General features: G+C 42.7%; 1 long non-coding RNA gene across 1 annotated transcript; it reads left to right on the top strand.

Annotated features, from left to right (window-relative positions):
• Positions 1–3,025: 3,025 nt before the first annotated feature.
• LOC133273411 (uncharacterized) lies at positions 3,026–12,223 on the top strand. Its single transcript, XR_009744779.1, has 2 exons — positions 3,026–3,149; positions 11,763–12,223. It is a non-coding gene; the product is annotated as an uncharacterized LOC133273411 (long non-coding RNA).
• The last annotated feature ends 6,621 nt before the right edge of the window (positions 12,224–18,844 follow it).

The raw sequence follows: 18,844 nt of genomic DNA, 5'->3' as shown, positions 1-18,844 counted from the left end.
ACAAAGTGGGGTTTAGACAACCAGTTTGCAGGGAATTGTCCACATTATACTTGGGTGGATGAACTGCAGCCCTTTGCCTGGCACAGAGCCATTGTCTCTCTGGTACAGCCAGTGGTGCAGCGCGAATTATTTTGCTGTGACTCAAGTTGACATGTAAAGCCAACATGAATGGCATAATGGCAGCTTCCTATTGCATACAGCCATGGAGGTAGAAGGAATGATGGAAGTTATTTGAAGGTGGAGACATCAAACACTATTAGAGGCAGTCATGAGTTTCTTGAGAAAACAGCCTGATCTGTTGTAACAGAAATGCTACTGGTGACTGCACACATTTGAAAGATACTTTTGCCCCAAGATGCTTGCCATCTTTGAAGTAGAATCCAGCTGTACAGAAAAACAGTCAATTAATTGCTCATGGAACATGCCCTTGTTCCTGTCCTCACCCTCCTTCAAATAAGAGAATCTGCTTCTAGACCCAGCTTTGGCTGACTACCCTTTTCCTCCAGTCTTCCAGAAAAGAATTCAAAAGTTATTGGTGGAAGTGCACCTATAGAAAAGGCTCTTTCTTAAATCTCATTCTCAGCAAATATAACCAGAGCTACTGTGTTTTCCATCACATGTTGGAGTTGTTACACACATGGCAGAAGTACAAAACAAGGGAAATGTTCCATGTTCTCTCAAAACTACTTAAAATCTCTTCCCCCTCGACAGCCCTTCATTGTTCAGGGAAATGTGACATACTGACATGCCTTGAAAGCAGCATCAACACTTGTGCACAGCTTTGTTAGCCTGTGTGCAAGTATTTCTACAAAAACTTTAACTTGTGAAGAAGGCCAAGATATAGATACATTTGCTCAGTGAAAGTTTAGAGAAAAACAGAGAAGACTGCAGTCGATGCTCCAAGAACAAAGTGCTCTTTTTTTCTTAACCCCCTCTTTCACAGGCTTTCAATGTCCTTGATTACAAAATCTTCTCTTTAGACATTGATGAACTGCCAGCCATTGTGTTAATATTGGGAAGGGCTCTGTCCTCACTGGGTATGTCAATCTTTTTCATTGTGAGTTCCATTACACATGGCAGAAAAATACGTGGAGCAGAGAAAGATGCATATATATGTAACACAAAATCCCTCTAGTGTACCACACCAAAAAAGGGGAATTCTGATAACCAAGAAAATGATCCTATTTCCAATTGCACAATTGTACTTTTCATCCTTCTAATCTTCTATTAACTATGCATGGAATATATCAAGGCATTTTATTATTAATTAATTAATTCATCCTCACTGGCAGTATAGCTACAAAGATGGTCACTTCATAGGAATTGTCACAACAAGCAGCTATTCCAGTAAGAGATTTCTAATGAAAGGGAATTACACTGATTATTAATGAATGCCAAATGAATTCAAGTCCCATGGCAATGGTATGCCTAAAATAATACACAGGCCAAAAATACTAGCTATGGGAAATGGATGGTCTGATCAGTGTTGCATTGAAATGGACCTTCAAAAGAGTAATCACCCAGAATTGAGCCAATTTGACTTGAGAAAGCAATTATTTTGCTTATGTCATATGCACCTCTTAAAAGGTCTTCATGCTTCACAAATCCATTGTTTGTTTTTTTTCCTACCTTCTCAACAGGCAAATGCAAACAAAAAGAGGGCAAGAATTAAAAAGAGGGTTGCACATTCTGAAATGAGGAAGAAAGAGTGAAAGAGGAGTAACAGACACCCCAGGGACAGTGATTATTCCAAAATCACATGAAAAGAAAAGAAAGAAAGCACAGTATGGAGGAGGCTGGACATCCCCCAAAGCACCCCAGTGAAGCCTGAAGATAAATGCAATGTATTGTCTGCACAATGCCTTCTTATAAGGAAAATGATGCCTTTGTTTACCACCCTATGTTGTAGGCACTCAGAGAAGACAAAGGCAATGGAGACAAAACTATTAAAAGAGGTCACATAGCGTTTTGAACAGAAGAAATACTAGCTTTCTATTCTGGGAGGTAACTTATGGCACTGTAAAATTTGCATCACTCGCATTGCTAGGCACTACTATTACTGTGAATCCTAAGGTATAGAAGTGAGTCAACAAAACTACAGAAACAATTTTGGCCAAAATAAAGCTGAAGTTGCTGGTACCCAGAATTCCTTCTTCAGCGTAAAATGAATTTCTGCTGCCTCTGTTCCTGTGCTGCAATGTGAAAGGCAAGCTGTTTTCACTGCTGAGCCTTCCCCTACGCAGGATGCACTGTTGGACTTCAAGTGCTAGGAGCCCTCCGTCTGCCCCACAAACTGCTGCCAAGAGAGCTTTAATGACCTGAAAGCAAAGTTAGAAGAAATTAAAAGGAAGTTTGCTGGAATGTAAACAGGGCAAAAACAGTCCCCATAACATAATTTTTTATTTTCACCTGTGGCCATGCTCCATTAGGCCTCCCTGAGGTAGACAAGGAGTAAGATGCATCCCTGCCCATGGGTCTCATCCCTCAAAGACACCTGCTTCTATTTATGTACTTCTTACAGTGGCAATGCCTCTTGAAGCATCTTGTGCTTCTTTCCAGGATACCTTCCCCATCCCTTGTCCTGCCCCAGGTCAGATGTTGCAGGTGGGCCAGCAGTGGGATGGGAGCAGGAACTGCTTCCTTACTGAGATTTATTTCTTGTAGTGGGGATTAAGAATGGCATAGGGACAAATAAATTTTAATTGCTATTTTCTCATGTGGTTCCTGTAAAGGGAGTGGGTTGCGTTGTTTTTCTGATAATGGATGTTCTAGTCCTCTCTACCAAAAAAGGCACCTAGAAGAAAACAGCCTAAATCAAAGGTGGGGAACTTGTTAGGGGAAGATTAATCTACTGCTTTAATTAGGCTCCATCTATCACCTGCACTTCAACTGAGCAAAGGCACACTGGGGACAGGACAGATTACTGTGGGGTTTAACATCATGGATAAATTCATTCTTGAAAAAATCCCTTGAAAACTCACTATCTCCTTTGTTTCCACTCCCAAGTTACTCATCCAGCAAGCCTACACGTGAAGAGGGCATACCTGTGGACACAGAGCCGCTGGGTGGATTATAGCGAAAACTGGCACCCAGTAAGTTAGATTGTTAAAGATGGCATTAATCTCTGTTGGTGGTGTAAGTATTCCCAGGTAAGAGTGTTGTGTCAGTAAACTTAATCTGCAATTAACAGACTGTGCATCCTTTGCTTCTGATGGCATTCACAATTTGGATTCTAATGGCTTATGAAATACAGGTAAGTTCCTCCCTTTTGTAGCAAAGGATATTTCCAGTTTGTCATTAATACTCAGTCTCTTTGAAGTTGTGGGATTTCAAAATCAAGCAGATGAGTGTCCTGCAAGAAAGCCTCATCTTCCCTTGGTTTCTTAATATGTGCTAACATTTTCTTTCATTTAATAGTGGTAGCTCATCCCTTCAGTATTACACGAGATGCCAAGAGGAATGCTTGTGACTGCTCAATAGCACTGCAAATCCAGCTGTCCCATGGGGGATCAGATAGTTTTAAGTATTAGAAATACAGGAAATGTCAAGAATCTGAGCTTTCTGAAGCACATACAATATATGCCAGGACACGTAGCTAACCAATAATGATGGGTGAATACAATAAACCCTTCAGAAAGCACTATTGTACTGAAACACATTTTCATTTCCATCCAGCAGCAGCATCTTTTCTCACCTTCTAGCAGATAAACAAGACATCAGGATTACATTTTGGCGTCGTGTTGACCTGCTTCTCTGGTGTTTTGTGTAATGCCTAACAGGCTGGCATGGTTCATGCTACTGAAGGAACGGTGTGACCTTCCTCTTCTTCAGAGAAGCACAAGGCTAAGGCTAGGATCTGTTCATGGCTGTGTGCAGTCTCTGGGACTGCCTTTCACTATGCTCATCTTCTCCATAATGCATCCATCTCCTTTTGCACTTCATGGCACTATTAAAATAATCTGCTGATATGGACAGTAAGGTGAGAGACACAAGCCTGCAAGCTTCTTGGTCTTTACCAGTCCTTTGACATGGGGAGTTTTGTGTGGCTGCCACTGGCATTTTTGCAATATCAAGACTAAAAAAGCAATTCAAGTGCTAGAACAGAGGGAACTCATGCTGTTTCATGTACACAAAACATCTGCACAAGGATGAAAGCCATGGCACAAAACTTGCTACATAGCTTGGACCAGCAGCTGGAGACTGGTGTGACACTGCAACAGCTCAGGCAGCCCTACAGGGGTATGGTTAGGTCATGTGAATTGCACTCTCTGAATAAAACTTGGAAGAGACAAGATTTTGCAAACATAAAGCTGAAGATCTAATATTTCACTCATCATTGCTCTCTCTTGCTTTTCCCACATTTCACCTCATAATTTGAATTTGTTCCTCTGAGTATTTCCTGACTCAGTATCATTGGGGAGTACTGTGGGCAATCAAAGGCAAATTGAATATCTGCTTTGTGCGCGATAAAATCTTTTTGAAGAAAAAGATTAATTTGTATAAGGAGAAGGAAAACTAGACTAAGAATCTGATACTCCAGATGTCTGTTTCCCACTTACATTTAATAGACACCTTGCAGTTCTTCTACATATATTTAAATATGAATTTTATTTTAATAACATTTTTTAAACCATACTTTTATTAGTAACTTTTAAAAAATTAACTTCTTTTTGCCTCTTGTCAGTCTTTTATTGCTGAATACGAAATACTAGTAGTGATATTCTTAGAAGTGACTTATTTTCTGACGTCAGCAATTTATTTTTTCGTTGAGAAAAAACAGCTTTTCCATAGCTATTTCAGAAGCTTAAATTAACTAGGAGAAGGACCAGTGATTTTGCAAAATAAAGAGTCAGAAGGAAGTTAAAATGATGAAAGGAAGAGCGTAAGTAAGAAATAGAATGGAGAATGAAGGAAAGAAGTGAAAGTTAGGGGTGCAGTTTAGGCAATATTTATAAAAATCTCTGTTCTGTCACAGTCTTGTTTCTACCAAACGTTATTTTGACAGATAACAAAATTTAAGCAGGGTATGGAGGTCTGCCTTTAGCTCTTCTGTTCAGAAGTTATGCAACTTTTTCTTACAGAAAAGATAGAAATGTCAGCAATTCTATATTTGGGGAAAAATGAGAATTAACAAGGTGACTTGTCACAAGATCAGTCATCATTACCACTATCTTGCTTGTATTCCCCAAGCTGCTTCTGAGCTTTGTGTCCATTTTGTGATCAGCTCTCACAGAGATACAGTTTACTTCATGCGCAGGTAACTCAAACCTTCACAGACCTGTCCCTGTCCCTTCAGTATCCACCGACTGATGCCTTGTGCAGGAGCTGTATCATGCCACATGACATACCTGCTCCACAGGTGGGCATCACTGTTATTTTTAAGCATCCTCAAGAAAGATGGATAAACTGGAGGGGGTTCAGAGGAGAAGGAGTGAATGGGCAGAGAAAACATGAGCATGTCAGTGAGCTTGGCTGACCTGGGCTCATTTAGCAGCTGGGCTGTGCTAGCCAAAGGGCAACTACAGGCCAAGAGGAGCAGTTTCTCCCCATGGCTGGGCCTTTGCAAGACCATAGCTGGAGCACCAGTTTTGTCCCCCAGTACGAGAGGGAGACTGACAAAATGGAGAGGATCTGCTGTGACAGTTAGGGGTGACAAATAAGGAAAGGCTTAAGAGGACTGGATTTATTAGCCTTTTATTCGTTGTTAGAACTACACATTATCACAAGACAGATAGTTTAAAGGGGTGTTTAGAAGACTTTTAGATGGCTCTGTAACAGGCACACCTTGGAGTCTGAACTCTATCCTTTCCCTCTTGGTGTTGTGCAAAACTACCATAATGCACATGACCCACACTATAGACATGTTTACTGTTTGCACATGGAAATGCTACAAGATGAAGGTGGCTAGTTGCCATCATTTTATCACACTTGTATTGTCAAAGCTGGTTTTCATTGCTGCTTGGTGAGACAGCTGCTGCCAAAAGGGGATGAGCTGGAACCTGAGGGTGATCCTTGTGCAGGCCATGCCCCCACCAGTGGGTGTCATCCCACAGGTTCTGGCCTGAAGTAGGCAGAGATGATGGCTATAGGCATCAATTGGCAGAGATGATGGCTATAACAAGGTCTATCAACAACATCTGAGATGGAAAGTGAAGAAGGGCCAGAGGTTTCCAAGAGGAGCTAAAGGAGAGGAGGATGGAGGCCAGAACCAGAGACAAGGGTGTGACATACAACTGAGGGATCCAAACATACAACCAGCACTACACTGGGGCAGACACTGATGGCCCCTGACATCTATGTAGCTGACTGCTTGCGTAGCAGGGGGATGTATGAAAGCTGCTCAGTAGTTGTTCATAGTGCTGCATGGCTTCAGGCACACTAGCAGGAAAAAGAAAGCAGGTCTTTTCTCTCCCTCAAAGTTTTCTGGTGGATGAAAAATACAGGAACCTATTTTTGGAGGTGATCAGGTAATGAGAGTGGGCAACTCACTCCATTGTGCTCATTGCATGGGAAACAAGAAGTCTAAACCCTACCCTTAGCTCACCAGATAGCTAACCAAGAACATGCATACATGCTCACCATCTTGTTCATATTTAGCTTCAAAAAAATCCCTCCCCTTCAGATTTTGGGTAGGCTGCACTCAGCTCCATCTTTGTGCCCGTGGATGCACAGAAGCTGTGGATGCTCTTGGTGGCTGCCAAAACCTCACCTTGAGCAGTTGCTGCCCCCTCTTCCCTCTCTCTCCCTTCTTCCCTCCCTTCCTCAGCCCTTTCCAGCAGCGCAGTGTGTGTCTGGGTCTGAGGTCTGCCTTTAGAAAAACAAACCTGCTGGCTTGGACAGCGGGTAGGTAGGTACTTCCCAATGAATTATGAATCCCCTGCCCTTCCCTGGGACAGAGGCCATGCCTCAGCTACATCCAGAGCCCTGAGCATGGTTTGGGGATCAGTGGGGGCCATCTGGCACCATGGCTCAGTGCAGCTTTCCCGGAGCAGCAGGAAGGGGGTGGCATGGCCAAGCCTGCCTTTCCACCCCACTGTGTGCCAGCCAGAAATTAAGCCCTTTGTTGATTAAAATAAACAGAAACCCAGTGGTGGCAGGTCCTTTATTACAGGCTGTAGGCAAGAATCCCTTGTTTTCATGATCACGTGGAAGCCTATGATAACAAAGTGGGGCAAACTGGGAAAATGCCTGCACAACCCTTTGATTAATGCTATACAGCTACTCCTGCCCCCTCCCCACACTTCCTCTTGCTGCTCGCCTGAATTCATAGAGCTAATTGAAAGCAAGAGATAAAGGGCTTGTTATATATCTGAGCAAGAAAAAGTAAAATAATGACCTGGTTAAGCTAGGCTCAGGTACGCAGCTTCAAAGGAGTGAGGGTATCAATGTCTGGCTCTACCCAGCCAGGCTGGGAGACTCCTCCAGTAGCCAAGCCTGCTTTCAAAGGAGCCCCTAACACCTCTGAGATTCCAGAAAAGGGCAGGGGATTACATGAGACAGGAAAAGCTGACAGGATAAAGGTATATTTAAAAAATCAAATAAATTAATCAGGGAAACCAGACTGCAAGTGTGATAGCTTTCAGGTCTCCATACTGGACAAAAATGCCAGGTCTGCCTAAGCCCCAGCAAAGAAAGTTGAGTAACAATGTGTAAAGCACCTCTTACATTTTCGTAAGAACTGTCCAGTTTTTGGCAAAATAGATCATATTTTAATGTCATTTAGGCTGCTGTTTCTGGCTACCAGAAGGAGACCTTTATGTGTTCTAGTGCTGGCAACCCCACTTCCCAAATTCTGGGGTAAGAATAGCAGAATTTCATGAAGGAGGCATCTCCTAGCATCTTGGAGATAGAAGAAGAGAGAGGGGCTGCTTAGAGAGGCCTAGAGCAGAGAGATAAGCACAGCTAACCCAAAAGCACCAAAGGAAAGGATTTAAAGGTATCCTGGACTGACCTTGTATGTGTTCTGCCTAGGCCCTTCCTGGATCCTGCAAAGACTGTCCTTATAATCCTACATTGTTGACTAAGTGATCATTTTTTTCCCTTATAAACCAGCCTGTAGTTCCTCCTAAATCCATCTTGCTGTCTCACAGATATTGCATTGACTTTTCATTCTTCACTCCCTGTGGCAGCCTACGGTTAGAAAAAACACTGTGGTGAGCTGGTCGCGCTTCAACAGCCCGCTCACAAATGGGCTCGTCAGTAATTAAATTAATATATTTTCAGACAAAGAAGAAAATGTTTTCAGCTGAGCAGTGAGCTAGCAGCGCTCTGCTTTCAGCGTAGTTTGAGACCACAAAGGCCACTGCAGGATCTGAACCCAGCACAGAGAAGAAGAAAAAAAAAACAACTGAATTTCCACAGTCTTCATTAATTTACTTTAGCCTGAATAATTCATGTAGTGCTTTTCTGCAGTATATTTTATCTGGAGACGCAAAGGCTCCTTAGAAAGTTGGGCAGTGTAATTATCTTTTTGCAGGTGAGGAAGCAGAGATAATCTCCCTACTCGAACATCAAGCAGCAGTCAGGTTTTTCCTGAAGCCGACACAAAGCCTCTTTCTACTGGAGTTTGTTCCGCAAGAAAACAAATCTGGGTCCATGCATTAGGAAAGTACCTCCAGAAATTTGGCTTCCAACCCTGAATGTGACACCAGTGGCAGCTACGGTTCTGCAAATGAGTTCACTTATTGACCTTAATAGTCAAGTATTTAATTTAGTGCCACTCTGTGTAAACTGAATGAGTGGAAATCTGAAAACCACAAGTGATGGGGGATCACAGCAGGTTTTCTGTGTGCCTTTGTAGTCTGATGGCACCAGATCTTTGGCAGTCCTTTCCCCAGCTGTGGTTTCATGACATGAGGTCTCCAACAGCAGCACTACCAGCAGAGTTGAGGGGCTGCTGCCCCACTCGCCACTGCTTGCCCAACTCCCCTCAGGCACCAGACTTTCATGCAAACTCAGTATGAAACTGGACGGCTTAAAAAATGACCCACAAAACCCATCCCTCCAGAAGCTCTGTTGATTCCTTCATCATGTTCACAGTGTTGTGGGAACAGCCATCCCCATACACTTCAGGTGGCAGTTTGTTTGAGTGGAGTGGTAGGAAAAGACAGGGCAGTGGGGAAAAGGAGGGGAGGCCATCAACACCTTGGGCTGTTACTGCTACCAAAGACCTTGTCTAACAAAGCTACAACTTCAGGGTCCAACTTTTAACAGCCCCTCCCTCCTTTGAAACAAAGTTTTCAATTAAATTGAGTTTACCCCTGCAGCATACCCAGATTTGGGCTTGAATTTACCAGTTCAAACTTTTGGAGCCCAGCTGGACTGAACTGTGCTCCACCTGTATTTTCTTAGCTGTTGTCAAGAGCCCTAATAGTTGAGCCAGTGCCGTACCTATTGACTGGTGCAGGAGACAGTGCTCTCCAAATCCAAACTCATCATTTCTTATGCTCTGTAACCTCTTTGCTGTAAGGGGTGATGCCCACTCATGTAGCTTGCTGTTAGTCTTCTGTCAGCTCTAAACCCCTGACTTTTTGAGAGACTACTACAGTTAAACAGCAAATTACTGTAAGAGAGCTCTTAATATGTTTGAAGACTATTTCATGGTAAAGGAAAACAGTGAGAACCTTTCCCTTTTTATCATTCTAGGCAAAATCTTGGTAAAACTTTAAATGCATACCACATAAAACTCAAGCTGGCAGCAGCTGTTTGTGACCTTTGCTATGGCAGACAAAACCATCTGATCCTAAACTGCACATTGAAAAAAGGATAAAAGAAGCAAACAGGACACAACAAAAATGCCTGATAGGAGACGATGGAGAAAAGTGTCACACTACTATTGCAATAGTAGTGGCCAATAATTAGGAGTCTAACACTACCAAAATGTACTTATTTGTAGTGAACAATATAATGGGCAATCTTGAGGAAGCTCTGTGACATCAGTTCTGTGATAAAGAGAAGGAATTATTAAACACAGTCAGAGGATCGTGATACAATTGCAATACCAATGATCTCCTAGACCTCTCTTCTGCTTTTTATGCCTGTTTTACCAGATATTTTGCATTATTGTTGCTCAAACTCCCATCTTGTTTCTTTTGCTGTTGCTCATACTGTCAGTGTAGCAATTAGCTAGACAAGACAGGAGCTATTTGCCATGATGCGCTGCTTAGACATAAGGAAGACTCTGGAGAAAAAAGCAGAGTCAGAAATCAGACAGGAATAAGTGGACCAAATAAAATGAGACCCCTGAATTTTAGAGATTAAAAGAAGTAGCTGTATGAGAACTTTCTACAGAAGAAAATTCTGTTAGTAACACAGCTTCAGTGTCTGATGTGAGCCCCAGGGTGGTCTCAGTGCAGGCATATGCCAGCAATAATGACATGTCAACAAATCATCTTCATTGGAATGGAAGGGCTTGAAAATGATGTTTCCTTGGAGGTCACCTGTGGAATGGAAAGAAAGGATAATGAAGAGTTTTCCCATAAAGTCATTCTTTGATTGTAACCGATGAGCTCTACAGAACTGGGTTTGGTAAAAATTACACTGGTCCCAGCCATAAGCAAAACATTCTCCATGGAAAGGGCAGGGCTTCATAGGCTACACTTTTCTTCTATGAGTGCTTCAGACGGGTATCTCTGGTGGACATTTTGGTGTGTCCCAATACATCCCATGACACAGAAACTTGTAAATGACAGTCTACTTGGAAGTATTGCAGATAGGCAGCAAAGTCTAGGCCGGCCTAGAGGGTTTAGAAGACTCTAACTACAACTTAGGAAGTTCACACTAATTGTCTGAGCTCAGCTAACTGCCCAGGTGCCTAAACTGATACATGTTTTCACATAAAACTCATACACTGTATTATTCCACCTTCCCCAGGGTGGTATGCAACAGTGAAAGAAACCAAGTGGTTTAAAGCGGAAAGTGATTTAAACCAACAAATTTTACCTTGTGAAAGTGGACAGCTAAGAATATGCAACTATGAGTTATGCTGTCTCTGATCATAGGAAAGGGCTTTTTGCTTTCCTTAGAGGTGACCGTCTGTCAGAGGCAAGGGTTACAGAGGTATCGATAATGCACAAAGTTAACAATTCAGAGTAATGATGATTACTACACCCCACTGAACCATAAGGGAGATATCTTCACTCTGATTCATTTTCTTCTTCCAAGAGCACATCCAGCCATTTTCATATGTCTCCTTCTCCATGACATTATCAACCACTCATCATCTTGAACTTGAAAGTCACCAGCCACCCCTTTTTTGTTACTTTAATCCAGTCAATGGATTGAAGTTGGCATACTGTAAAGCCTTGTCTCTATCAGAAAAGTGAGTCAGTTTAATTAAATTGATTTAAACTTATGTAAATTACTATGAAGCTGGTTTAACCCATGTTCATATTGATTTATCTTGCATCACTTCTGCTCCTGCCATGAATGACAATCATGCTTATTAACCAGTGCACTTGTCTAATACTGGCAAAGTCACAAGCAAGGAAAGAAAGTCAAAGCTTAGGTTTTCTTCCTTTGCTGGAGCAAACTGCAGGTTGTTGATACCATGTTGTGTGCTACAAAGAGCACATGAAATGGTGGAACAAGGGAAAGAAGGCAGCACAGAGGTAGTAGAAGCAGGCAAAACACACATAGCTGGACAGTGTTTGGGGAGTAGGAAAAAATCAGAGCAGTAATGATAGTCATAATCCTGTATTTTCCAACTCATAAGCACTGCTCATTTAGCTGTCATGTCTCATCATTATTTTTTCTTTACACAGACAATTCCCTGTGCTGGAGAATCCTTTTAATCTACTGTGGAAGCATTCCAAAACACCATGAGAGACTTCTGAAGACTTCCCTGTGTCAGAAACGCCAGTGGTGATGACCGTCAAGCACATGGTAAGGCTTGGGAAAAAAAATATGGTTGGGCTTCCCCAGTATGCTCAGGGGGTCTCCGGGTTTCACGATGAAAGCCTGTGAAATTGTCACGCTGGCATTATCTGGGTATGTTTTGTTGCTGTAATGTAGGTTTTAAACCCTCCAGACTTTTCAGAAAGCTGCTGCAGCTGCTTACACTGAAGTGCAACATAACCTTGCAGCTGGTAAGGGGCCTGCCAATATTTCTACCTTGTTCTATACACAGATTGCTGCTGCATTACCATTGAACGCATCTCCAGAGCTCATGTCCAGCTACTTGGTGTAAACACTTCCTCTGAATCCTGCAGCCTTGAAGTAGTTTGTGAAAGAAGAAGACATTGTCTCGTTCTGTCTGAAATCCAGGCCGTTGGGAAGGAGTGGCACATAGCTTGTGTTTTACTTGCACAATATTTTTAGTTTAAGTAAAATGACTGGAGTATATAATCTCTTGTGCTCATCTCCTCATACAGGGATGAACATCACCCATAGGGACTGCTAGTTCAGCAGGTGGTCCAGCAGGTGGAAATACCATAATCAATTATGATAGTATTCCTTGAATTACTTTCAGTTCAGCTTTTGTACATTGTTTGACATGAACTCACTGTGAATGCACAAGTTACTGTGTTGACATGAAGCGTGGCTTGGATGTTCAGCTTTTTGAGACCCAGAATTTCCTCATCTGGAGAAAGTAAGTATCCTATGCACAGCTGTGACATTGACCACTTTCAGTATTTTGGAGAATGGAAGCATCAACTCTCTTTTTACCTGCAAAGCAGTAAACAGCTTGTGGTTTGTTTTTTCCTAGACCACAGTACTGAGCCTGCTTCTTGCATCAACCCCTCTGCTCTTCCTTGTAATTTCAAAAGCTCCTGAACAATTTCAGAGGGTCTCAAGCATGGGGATGGGTCCTGGTTTTGCATAAGAGATTTCCATTCTTCACTAAAAGTCTTTGATATAAAATTTGAATCATGTTTTGCCATTTCGTAGACTTTGAAAGGACACTCACCCTGCAGTAACTTTGGGCTTTACTGGCCATTTTTCTTTCTGATAAATCTTTTGGATAGGTTGAGGTGAAGAGAGTTGAATCTGAATCTGTAGATGCTGTCTGTGCTTCTCCAAGGAAAGGGAGGACTCAGCAAGCAGAAGGACCAGCAGTATCTGGCAGGCTTTTCTTATGACAGTAGGCAGTAGTTTAAAGGATTAGATGTCAGGCAATACATTTTAATGGGTACAAATCAGCCTTTAAGTCAAGCTGTGAAATGTTTTGCATCTATAGCACTCTTCTGGTACTTGGTCTCCAGTACTCCTGTGCTGAGATACTGAGTCTGAAAAAGCTAAGAGGCAGTCCCAGTCATCGCAACTGGATTTAAACTCTGTTACCCAGGCCTTGCTTCCTTTTGAAGGATTTCATAGTATGTACAGGAGCACATTATGATGGGATTTACTAGCTTTTACTTCAACATAGGCATTACATCTGTCTGCTAAGTATTAGATATCCTTATTGCTGAGGACAGCTCTTGCTTCAGTTGGCATGGCAGTTAAATCTTTAAATACTCACCAGAATATGATAGGCATGTTCATTAATCCCAGTGTAGTATGGAGCAAATCTGGTTGCTTGTATATCAGGGCAAGCACATTCTTCATCCTATTCCTCTGCTCTTTGCCCTAAGTGCAGAGCAGGGCAGGGCGCCTGCTCTGCAGTTACATATAAACGTGCATAGGGATAAGAAGAAAGCCTGTGTTTGGCAGAGCAGTTTATGCACCTGCAACAAAAGGATGGAACCAGGTAAAATTTCTCCTAAGTCCTGCATCTGTTGTTTATCCTGGGAGCTAGTTGAACGGGATCTGAGAAGAAGTTAAAAGGAGCAAGTCAAAAGGAGCTAGCATCCCAGTCAGCAAAAAGAGCTGAATTTGGTCCAGTGCTTTCACCCACAGACTCTGATTTCCATATCTCTTTTTGAAATTCAGTGTTCATTCAGAGAAATCTTTATTAGCCATTAGCATATTCTCAGACTGTAAAACTTCCTGTAGAGGGTACTGTGGGACACGACTTCTTTGATCATCAAATCTAACCTCTGGAACCAAGCAGGATTAACCACTGAAATAATCCCACTTCCCATGTATCCATCTTTACCTTGAACACTCCTAATGATGCTGACATAATGAGCTCATTAGGTGATACCTTCCTAAGCATGAGTCGTTCTGTTAATCATGTCTGCTGTGGCTATTTCAGTAATTCAGAACTAAAATAATAAGAGTTGAAGAAAGCCTTGAACCTGATGGTAACTTCCTTAAATTGCCCAAAAGGCTGAACTATTTGCAAAGTGTGAGTAGTAGGTGTGACTCTATTGCCCCCCAAAGCAATGCTTTTCACCTTCATTTTTAAGTCCTTCAGAACACTAGCCTTTGGACTTGGTTCAACATCAATCCCTCCTCTGACTCCCTTGCAGAATTACAGTTGTCTTGCCAGTGAGGCCTGCAAAACAGAATGATACATGGAAAAAGATAACATGAAAAGGCACTTTGCACTTGACAAGGAGAACGTGTTAGTATCTGGAGAACAGCCTTTACTTTTAAAAGATTAAAATATTTTGCAAAAATATGCCAGACATAAAGAATCACTGAAAACCAACAATAAATATGCCCAAATGGTGTTGCTCCTGAAGGAAGTATTCTAATTTTTGTCTGTTTTTATTAGCTGTGACCTCTATTAATGGATACCCTAAATGGTCAGTTGGTCATGGACACTTTCAATTCTTGACTGAGGCAATAACCCCAAGAGGTGCTCATCTCTCCAGTTCAGCAAGGAGAACTCTATTGCAAAAGAGCTGAATCTCTACTGTTTCTACCAATAAATTTGAGTAATTAAGAATTTCCTTTGGTCAAGCACTTTGTTGTTGCTTTACATTAATTTTATTTTCACTCTTGTACAATGCCATGTGGGAATAAGTTCCTTTACACTCAGACTTTTGAGTTTTTCTGTAACTTTGTGCTGACAAAGTGAACAATAGTGAAAAGATTACTCTTCCTAGCTGTTTTGCCTTCCAGAGTTTTCTGACCTCACTACAGCTACACATGCACAGCCTGTCAAAACACAACTCACCACAATGAACATCATAATTCATAGGACTGTGGGATAATTTTCCTTGAAAGGGAGCTCAGGAAGTCTCTGGTCCAATCTCCTACCCATGGGAGGGTGAACCATGAGTTGAGACCAGCTGCCTCAGGGCTTTTTCCAGTTTGGTCTTGAAAACCTCTAAGGATGGAGACTTTCTATCCTTGGCAGTCTGTGCCATTGCTTGATGGAATTAATAAAGCAGCTGTGAGTTCTTGTAGCCTGTAACCTAAAGATGCTATGATTTGGTGTCTTCAGAGCATCATCGTACTAGAAAAAAAGCCTGTTTGTTCTTGTATATCCCAGACTTTAGGGCAGCCTCAAGGTGTAACCAACAGCTCCTGACAGTCCCAGGTGGCCCCAGGAAGTTAGAAATGATAGAAAGCCATTTTTTTTTTTGCTTCCAACAGGATATTCTGCCTTCAATATAGCTGATCCAAGTACTGTACCAAAAAAACCCCACAGAAGGCCGCACAAAGGTCAGTTGTCTTCCTCCCCCTATAGAATTAATTAAGATGTTGTTGTGTTATCACAGATGTATGGATCAGCTCTGAGAAGGCAGCTCTGTGCAGCAGGAGCCAAGGCAGGTGGGACTAGAGGTACACAAGGCCAGAAAGTAAAACCATGAGAAGTCTGAATGAACATGAAAGGCAGTAGAGATGCAGATGTGGTCACACCAAATGGATGGACCATGCAGACAAAATGAAGAGGGAAAAGCTGAACCTGTCAGCACTGCCACAGCTACTGCTTGAAAGCATGACCCTTCTGCTTCTGCCTCCTGCAGCCTGTCCATGACCAGGGACTTCTCCCCATAGTCAGATGCCACTCCCCATGGCCCCGGGACCCTGGAGAAGGACCGTGATGCTCTCACCCTTATCTGGGCTGGGATTGCCGTCCCTGGGGTCTTCTTTGCACCTCCAAGAGGTTTGATTTAGGTTTTGTTTCCTCTGGGAGCTTTGACAGCAGTAATTAGAAACCCAGAGACCTCTGAAAGTGAAGCGTTATTAACTAGGACAAAAGTCTTTCAATGAAATGTGTTATAATAACACTAAGGCATACAATATGTATGGCTGGGTTTCCCTAGAGTTTAGCACATTTGCTGTTTGGGAAGCCCCTTTAATTACTCCATAGGCTGTCTAATGGCTTTCCTGCCTGACAAAATGCACTCCTGTTCTTCTGATGTGAATTGCTTTAGATGTTGAAACCCTTTTTCTAAATGTAATTCTTGTCCAGCAAAACTGCTCTGTCACCCTGGAGTCTGGCAGTGTGTCTCTGTCCTCTCACCTCAAGAGAGTGATGGGCCAAGAGGACCTCAAGATCAACTTATGCAACCTCCTACACATTGCAGGCCTCTACATTTCACTGAGTTACCTCTGTATTGAAGCTGTGTGATGAAACTGGAGCAGTGAAATGGCTCTTATCCAAGGGCAACTTCCTTCTTGCAAACCTCTGCTTGGCAGACTGTTGGTTATCTCTTGCAAATGGACTAATAAACTACCTCTGCTGTGAAGTGTGTCTCCCTTCCCATTTTAGGAAGTCAGTTTCTAGTTATCCTTGGGCTAGCATGCCTAATTCACCATAAGGCACCTAGATATATGGATAGCTCTGCATGCAGGAGGGACAAGGGCAAGGCTTATTCCTAAGGCAGGGAAAAAGGCTCCTAGACAAAGAGAATGGCTAAGTCTACTGTGTTAGACCCGAAAAATGTTTCCCAAGTTGTGAGTCAAAGTGTGCCTCTGACCTGCTCCCTGGGTCCCAAGGCAGAGAAGAGCCCTCCTCTGCAGCCTGGCCTTCCAGAGGCATCAGTCAGAGCAGTGCCCTTTTCACATGGCAGGCAAAGGGTTTCCCAAGTGTGGGCACGAGAGCTAGGGATGATGCAGGAGTGAACTAAGTCTGCAAGACTGAGTGTTTTCTGTAAACAGTATGGAGAAGTAAAGAAATAAACCAGTATTAGATTGTCATATTCCCTCTGGAAAGGACTTCTCAAGACTTGTTTCTTCAGTCTCAAGGGGAATTGGTTTGATTTTTCACATCTGTGTATCACGTTTTCTGATTGCTGAACAGTGAGAGGGGTACTGTTGAAAAGGGTTATTGTTGTTCCATAGAGGAACAGGGTTATTTTAAAAACTTTTTGTTTCTGGATAAGTAGAGGCACTTAAATCAGAGTGCACATAATTGACATTCAATTATGTAATGAGGATGGAGAGGAAGCACACAATAAAACAAATACAAGTAACTTTAAAGTGGAATATTGAAAAAAACAATTGGATTGAAAATGTTATTGGGCTGCGGAAAAAATAGCATCACATGATTATTACAAATTCATTTCTCTTTTGCTAGGATATTAGGGACTTCTTCACGCTTGCTTTTTTGGTATTGAATATTGACGAGGGAAATAACAGTCTGCCTCCCTGCAGCTTTCTGAGTTGATGAGCTGTTGTTGCTTTCTTTTGAGATTCAGCTTTCTTTCCAGCCTGAGGTTTTCAGTCTGTTAGTGACCTATGCTACAAGCAAGGCAGGAAAGTTAATACACTTCTTAATTAACCTCTGCAGGATTCATTTATTTTTACACAAATTAGGAGAAGGACAAGTATGTAACGCTTGCAACTGCCTAAAATCTGCTGGTGAAGGCATGGCTACTACGAACTCTGCTGAAAAGATAGCTGCAGCAGTGAAGCAAGTGAAATCTTGAAGAAGAGGCAATCATAAGTGAGACAGGAGCTCTCCCCATCCTCCTCCAGAGAAACTGAGCTGCTGCAGATGTTCTGGTTCTGAACCGCTTGTGAACCTTGTGCTAAGGCATTCATACTTGTTGCTCACCCCAGGTGATGGAAATGAATAAACTCTATTTAATTTTACCCTTTCTGTATTGTATAATGTACTTTTTTATATGAACTCAGCTGCTTGGATTCAGGCTCCAATGGTATCGCAATGTAATTCTCCCTGTCTCTTTGTGTGTGCATAAATATTCCCCTACAAGAGCAAAAATTATTACAATCAGTTGGTATATTCCCTCATGCAACTAACAAGAAATATAAAACATTTTTATGATGCATGAGAAAAATAGGCATTGTTGCCCACAACCTTCCTACCCCTTGTGAGACACAGCTGGGGTGCTTCTCCTTGCTTGTGCTACAAGGGAGTGAGGAGCCAGTGGGAGGACAGAAGTGGAGGCCAGTGGTATGAGGTTCAACAAAGCAAAGTGCCGTGTCCTGCACTTGGGCCACAACAACCCAACGCAATGCTACAGGTTCGGGAAGAGTGGCTGACCTGGGGGTATTGGTCAACAGCTGCTGAACATGGGCCAGTGGAGTGCCCAAGCAGACAAGAAGGCCAACAGCATCCTACTCTAGAAACAGCGCAGCCAGCAGGGCCAGGGCAGTGATTGTCCCCCTGTACTCAGCACTGGTGAGGCTGCACTTTGAATACAGTGCCTGGTTCTGGGCCCCTCACTGCAAGAAATACATTGAGATTCTGGAGAGTGTCCAAAGCAGGGCAATGAAGTCAAAGGATCTAGAGCACAAGTGTTATGAGGAAACGCTGAGGGAACTGGGGTTACGTAGCTGAAGAAAAGGAGGCTGGAGAAGAGGCTTCATCATGCTTTACAACTACCTGAAGCGAGGCTGTAGTGAGGCGGGTGTTGGTCTCTTCTCCCAGGTAATAAGCATTATGAGGAGAGGAAATGGCCTCATGTTGTGCCAGGGGAGGGTTAGACTGGATATTAGGAAAAAATGTCTTCACTGAAAAGGTTGCCAAGCACTGGAACAGGCTGCCTAGGGAAGTGGTGGATTCACCATCCCTGGAGAGAATCAGGCTGAGTGCTCAGAC

This window comes from Pezoporus flaviventris, unplaced genomic scaffold (assembly GCF_033815535.1).
Source record: "Pezoporus flaviventris isolate CSIRO_AGI_PZ_B2104156 unplaced genomic scaffold, CSIRO_AGI_Pfla_v1 ptg000031l, whole genome shotgun sequence".
In the NCBI taxonomy this organism is placed as follows: Eukaryota; Metazoa; Chordata; class Aves; order Psittaciformes; family Psittacidae; genus Pezoporus; species Pezoporus flaviventris.
Note: the sequence above shows the minus strand (reverse complement) of the source record. Positions and strands in the feature narration are given on the sequence as shown.